Source organism: Octopus bimaculoides, chromosome 1 (genome assembly GCF_001194135.2).
Source record: "Octopus bimaculoides isolate UCB-OBI-ISO-001 chromosome 1, ASM119413v2, whole genome shotgun sequence".
Classification (NCBI taxonomy): Eukaryota; Metazoa; Mollusca; class Cephalopoda; order Octopoda; family Octopodidae; genus Octopus; species Octopus bimaculoides.
This window is the reverse complement of record NC_068981.1, coordinates 170,977,919-170,983,838: the sequence shown is the minus strand read 5'-3', so window position 1 is coordinate 170,983,838 and position 5,920 is coordinate 170,977,919.

The following is a 5,920-nucleotide window of genomic DNA, read 5'->3' as shown; positions in this document are numbered from 1 at the left end:
GTGTGTGTGTGTGTGTGTGTGTGTGTGTGCGCGTCTTTGTGTCTGTGTTTGCTCCCCTCTCCAAAAGTCGACAACCGATGTTGGTGTGATTGCATTCCCGTGACCTAGTGGTTCGGCAAAAACGAACCGATTGAATAAGTACCTGGCTTTAAAAAAAAACCAAGTACTGGGTTTGATCCACTTGACTAAGAATTCAAGGCTGGTGCCCCATGATGGCTTGCAGCGTAATGACTGAAACAAGTAAAAGAATGGGCACAATCTGAATTCTTTTAAATTGTGTCTTCGCTCTTTGGTCTTTTGGGTCAGTTTGCCATTACTGTTTTTAATTTTCTTTTGTAACACCCAAACAACTGCTTGAGGCTACTTTCAGTGCTGGTTATTTACCGCCTAAATAAATTGTAATAATGCAAATTAGTTTCAACAGTGAATTGGAACTGGACTTCGGAAGTTTAATTTTCAATAAATGGCTATTGGCTCGTACATCGCCTTCATAATGTGATCTGTTTAAATCCGTTCGAAATCATAGATCTATCAATATTTGGCAAGTTAGCTGATACGGTGTGGGCTTCATGTTTTTATCAAGGACGATATTAAGATCGGTTGCAATGTTTGCTGGATGACACTTCCAAAATCATTCATTTCAATGTGGAAGACTAGCTGGCATCGAAATAGCGGCTAACAGCATCTCAAGTATAACGAATTATTGTTGTTTTTGTTATTGTTGTTAGTGTTGTTGTTGTTGGTGTTGTTGTTGTTGTTGTTGTTGTTGTTGTTCTTCTTCTTCTTCTTCTTCTTCTTCTTCTTCTTCTTCTTCTTCTTCTTCTTCTTCTTCTTCTTCTTCTTCTTCTTCTTCTTCTTCTTCTTCTTCTTCCACTACTTCCCTCTCCGATTTCTAACTAATCTTGGAGATTTTATAAAAATCATAGACCCCCTACCGTCCTCCATTGGAAATATCATTAAAATACATACGGCCACGAATAAGATTAAATGCTAACACTCAGATTTTGAAGTCTTTCGCTGACTCCAGTTCTCGCTACTGATAACAGATAACATCCTCAAAGACGACAAGAATAAGATTTAAAACCAGGGAACCATAAATCAATTGTTTCTCTTTCGCAGATAACAGTGTTTTATAAATATTTTGTTGAGATAATCGTTTGTTAAATATATCTTTTTAAAATGACTTTGCGTAATATTTACTGTTTTTTGAAATGTCTTGATAACGGACCGGAATTTAAGTTTTATGGGGCTGCATGTACAGAATATTTAGTTATTTGTTGCATTATAATTGTTACAGTATATCGTTAACTCATGTTAATTTCTTTTGGGGTAATTTTTTTTGTTGAGATTTTTCATATTATTAAGTGAATTTAAATTGAACATATAATAAATTGTATAAACATTGTACATAGAATAGATGAATATATATATATATATACACACACACATAAGCGCAAGTGAGGCTGCGTAGTTATAAATTTGCTTTGAAACCAAATGATGCAACGTTCAGTCCCACTGGGTAGCACTCTCACCAAGTGTCTCCTATTATAACCCCGGGCCAACCGAACCTTTGTGAGCGGATTTGTTAGACGGAAACCGACTTGGGAGTTGGTAACGTTGTAATATGAATTTTACTTCTCGAAAGCTGATAGATTGGGAGAACAAGTGCAGCGTTACCCGAAATCATACTTCGTTTCTTTACAATACCGAGTTCGATTCCAAACGGTGGAGCCTTTGATTGCCACACCAACGGGATCTATAGAATAAGGAAGCAATAAATTAATGTAGCCGAAATAATCAATTATACACGATGCAATTTGGTAGAATTTTGCTTTTGTAAGAAATTGATAGAGACATTTCCTTACTTACTTTTCGAGACCTCTGTACGTAGAATTTCTAAACGATATAACTTGTGGATTTTGTTTACTGTTTACATAAATGATTATGATAAATAGAAATTGTCTTTAATCTTAACTTTTGTTAGATGTCCAATTCTTTTGTTGCTGAATAAATTGAATCCAACACGCAACGGAATCATTCTGTTTCACAATATCTAAGTCTCTAAGAAGTCTAAGTCACTATTGTTGTCTATCCTAACGTCGAGGATTTTTATCACCTGAAAGATTATTCAGTAATGACCAAAGATACTGATTGGGAGTTTAGATCAAATAGTAATACCAATAGCAAACTGAAGGCTATTACTTAGTTCGTTTAATAATTTAGAAAAACATTGCACATAATATAATCTAAAGTATCAATTAACATTAAATGGATGCAAAAATAATTAGTGGCTGATTGCAGATTATTTTATATGGGAAAAATGCACAGAAAATCATTTGCAATTATACTCATATTGTGTAAAATAGTTGCAATATAAGAAAGCTGAATTCCCGAATGGTTTCAAATATTTGATAACGTCCGTTCATTTCTATTAACTCTTACCGAAACATAAAATAGCAAGTTATGCAAGGCTCGAATCCCCAATTCTATCATGTTCTAACAGATGGCTTTGTATTTAATGTACTGCTGAACATAAAAAAAAGATAAATTAATAAATACCTATTATCGTGACGGAAATTAATCATTGAAAAGAAGGATAATTATTACAGATGCATACCTTTTAAAGTGTAATAGCAAACATTTGAGAGTTGTGTGATCGCTTGAGATACGTAGTTTTGCGTTTTCCTACAAGGGAATGGGAATATATATACTTGTGGTATCATTGCAGCTATCTATTTAATGGATGGTGATTGGGCAACATTTGAATAAAAGTTCGATTAGAGTGATACACGTAAGAGGACATTCTGTTAGCTGGCAGAATCGTTAGCATGTTGGACATAATGCTTAGCGGAATGTCTTCCAAATTTAAGTTCTGGTTTCAAATGTCACGAAATCAACTTTGCCATTTACTCTTTTGGGGTCGGTAGTACCGTGTGAATTGAACACGAATGTCAATCTAATAGTCTTAACACTCTGCCACCTAATTTTAAGATTTGTGCCTATAGCAAAAAGATTATTATATTAGAGGCACTTACAGATAGCATTGATGGTATAACACACACACACACACACACACACACACACACATATATATAAATGATATGGGTGATAAATTGGATATTAATTTAATTAAAGCCAACTTAAAACCAGTGGCCTAGCATAAAGAAAATTCTGAAAATTCAGAAAAATTATATTACATACATATGAGAAGGGATGACCACTAAGTTGTCTTGCCCGTTCATGTTCTGGTGTGCGCTAAATTTCCCTAGAGAACATTCTTTTCTTTCGTGGTTTGACCGTAGATGTTATATCTTTAGCATAATGGATGTCCAGTTAGTGGTCATCCCTTATCATATGTATGTAATATATATGTACATATCAACATTTATCTCTTCAATTTCAGCCAGTTATTCTCTGAATTCATAAAAATACATTTGAGATTAAATAGGTCCGATGAGAGAATTTCCGAAAAGTATATGATGTTGTCTTCATGTATATTTCCATGTAATAGTAAAAGTTGACCAAGAAAGCAAACTGCGGTGAAAGAGAATTCATTTTAAAATAATTTAAGTACCACTTACCGTGTTCTAAAATTTGAGTTATTGAAGGAGTAAAAATGATGCAAGAAAACATTTCTGCAAGAAAATTCAGACGATATGTAAGTTTTCAATTTTGGCACAAGGCCAGCAATTTCATAGAAGGGGGCAAGTCAATTACACGGTCCCGCAGTGCTCAATTGGTACTTATTTAATCGATCCTGCAAGGAATGACAGGCAAAGTCAACCTTGGCGGATTTTGAACATAAAGGCAGACGAAATGCTGCTAAGCATTTTGCCGGCTGCGATAACGATTCAGTCAGTTCGCCATCTTAAATCCAGAAGATAATTTGACTTCCAATTTTGGCATAAGTTCAGAAATTTCTGGAGATTATAACCACATCAGTACTCAAATGGTACTTACTTTATCGACCCCGAAAGGACGAAAAGCAAAGCCGACGTCGTCGGAAATTGAACATAGAATGTAAAGACGGAAAAAATGCAGCAAATCATTTTGCCCGGCGTGCTGACGATTCTGCCAGCTCACCGTCTTTCTTCCAGCTCGCCGCCTTTTAGCAAGTTCACCACTATGAATTCAGAAGATATATTGGTCTCACATTTTGGGACGAAACTAGCAATTTTGGGTATGGGTATAAGTAGATTAGATCAAACCCAGTACTCAATTGGTATTTATTTTATAGACTTCGAAAGGAGAAAAGACTAAGTCAACTTCTGTGGAATTTGAACTCAGGACGTAATGACGAACTAAATGCCGCTAAGGATTCTTTCCTGACGTGATAAAATTCATATTATCTATAGACAACAATTTTTATTCCGGTTAAAAATGCGTTTTAAGAATTTCTCGGCAAATTTTTGTGTGTATGTTGGTGCGCAAGTGTATGTGTGTGTGTGTGTGTGTGTGTGTGTGTGTGTGTGTGTGTGTGTCAATGCTTTGTTTCACCAGCTTTTCGAAATACTTAAAAAGCACAATGGCATACTAGTTCATGCATTCTCTATATCTGTGTAGTCAAAGAATTTCGCAGTAATGAAACATAGATAAACGAATTTATATATAGATAGATAAATAGATAGATACATAGAGAGAGAGAGAGAGAGGGAGAGAGAGAAAGAGAGAGAGAGAGAGAGAGAGAGAGAGAAGGTGAGAGGGAGGAGGCTAAAGATGGAGTATATGACGAAGAAGTAATATCTTCAACGGCAGGCGAAGAGTCAGGGTCCGATTTGACCCGTAAGAAAAAAACATCTTAATTAGTATAAAGAGTATTTGACTGCAAATAGCGTGGACACGCTAAAGGTTGCCATATTGGTGTGCACACGTACTGTGGGCAACAGTACGATAACATATATGCTTGTGACTGACTGTTAAACACACTCACTCACTCACAGTGTAAACAGCTTGTACATATTGTGTGTGTACCAACACACACAATATGTACCAACACACACAAATCATTTTGGCTCGTATGTTTGAAATCTGTTGATCCTTTTATCTTAATAGATTCATGAACATTTGGAGCTTTTTCTTACTATATTTAAATACTTTATTTTAAATATTCTCTCACGTGTCACTTCTACGTTTGCATAGTACTTTCTCTCTTGCTTCGTCTAACATCACTAAATCTTCACAAACGGGATTAACAAATTTAGTCTGTATACTTTCTATATTTTTCACTCGGAATTTCTTTTTTCATTATTCTTCGATTTTCGTCATGTGCAGGTGTGAAGCATATTAAATCAATTAAATTATGTTTAATTGATTTATTTAAATTTCTAGCTTCAGTTACATGATGGCTCGATACGATACAAATATCAGATATGTCCTCTTCAAATCAAATTCCAGAGTGAGAATAAATAAAGCAATATAGATATTGGATAATGTAGTTCTCGACATTACTGTAAGGTATTATTATTATAGCTGCAGTCCATGAATATATTTCTAGCACTTGAGCTGAGACGGAGTTAAACAAGATATCACAATTATACAAAAAATAATTATTTATTAAGAATAGAAAAAATATCAATGGATACCAATGAGTAAATGCATATTAGAAAGTTCCTTGTGCTAACCATCTAGACAAATATTTTCATAAATTCCCTTTCTGAACACGATTATTCCTCTTATATGTAAACGAAAGTATGCACTGTTCTCTCACTAATATATGCACACGAGTAGTTGATCTGTAAAAAGATAAGTTAAGTTTATCATGAAATATCAGAGTTCATGTTTAGTAAAGTAAATAGAGAGGACTGGAGCTGAGAGTGGTATATAATTTGCAGAGAACTCGGGTGGATTTTCCTTAAAACAAGTTCATGATATATTACGCACGGAACTTTTGAGACTTATGACATTCTGTTGCTTCTGCTAA